Raw genomic sequence first — 1,043 nt, 5'->3', positions numbered from 1 at the left:
GTATACGAAGGACGTTGTAGTGGTCTAGAGCAGTGTTTCTCAAAGCCGGTCCCCGGAGTACAAATTGCTGGTCCGCAAAGTCTCTAGGTTTACCTGAATCTAGTCAGCCCCGACAAAAAATGTGACTGAACTTAGACAATAGCATTAGTCATAGGTCACTGAAAAGTGTAAAGGCCTCGAATTTGTCGAATTTCATTGTATCATCTCATTGCATTATCTAATTCCAAATGATGTACTCACAATAAATTTTTCTTTGTAATTCTAAGTCTGATGCTTCTCTGAGTTTTAAGTTAATTATTGTCTTCTTATTCAATTCTTAGCACACCTTAATTCTTTGTTTCAGATGGAAAAACGCGGTCCTTTGGATAAGTTCATAAAGAGAAGACATCCTGAAAATTATGATAGTGAGGATATTTCGGTGGATTCAGGTGAAATTGGACCACCATCGAAAAGGAGGAATCGAATTAGCTACACTCGAAAATATGACTGCTCATACATTCAGTTTGGATTTTGTGCCATTGGATGAAAATGGAGTGGAAAAACCACAGTGTGTGATTTGTGGTGAAATCTTGAGCAATGACGCCATAAAACCCTCGAAATTGAAGAGGCATCAAAATGCCAAACATGGTGAATTGGTTTCAAAACCGCAAGAGTTCTTTGAAAGGAAGAATGATAATTTGAAATCATCCCAGAAACAACTGCTCAATTTGACACACGTAACTGCTTGTGCGCTGCGCGCTTCATATAAGGTTGCTCTTCGTATTGCCAAGGCAAAGAAGCCGTTTACAGTTGGGGAGACACTCGTGATAGGCTGTATTAAAGACGTATGTCAAGAACTGCTGGGCGAGGCAGTGGCACAGAAAGTATCCCAAGTTCCAATGTCAAACGACACTATTGCACATCGCATCCACGATTTGGCAGAAGATATGGAAGATCAGCTCATAGCACAAGTTAAATCGTCAAAGTATTATTCGTTACAGCTCGATGAAAGTACTGATATTGCAAATAAGGCGATTCCTATGGTTTTTGTGCGTTGCGAATAC

General features: G+C 39.9%; 1 pseudogene; it reads left to right on the top strand.

Moving 5' to 3' along the window:
• Window positions 1-241: 241 nt before the first annotated feature.
• Window positions 242-1,043, top strand: part of LOC106460910 — a 3,606-nt pseudogene continuing 2,804 nt past the window's right edge.

This window comes from Limulus polyphemus, unplaced genomic scaffold (assembly GCF_000517525.1).
Source record: "Limulus polyphemus unplaced genomic scaffold, Limulus_polyphemus-2.1.2 Scaffold860, whole genome shotgun sequence".
NCBI classification, from domain to species: domain Eukaryota; kingdom Metazoa; phylum Arthropoda; class Merostomata; order Xiphosura; family Limulidae; genus Limulus; species Limulus polyphemus.
This window is presented reverse-complemented; position numbering and strand designations above follow the sequence as displayed.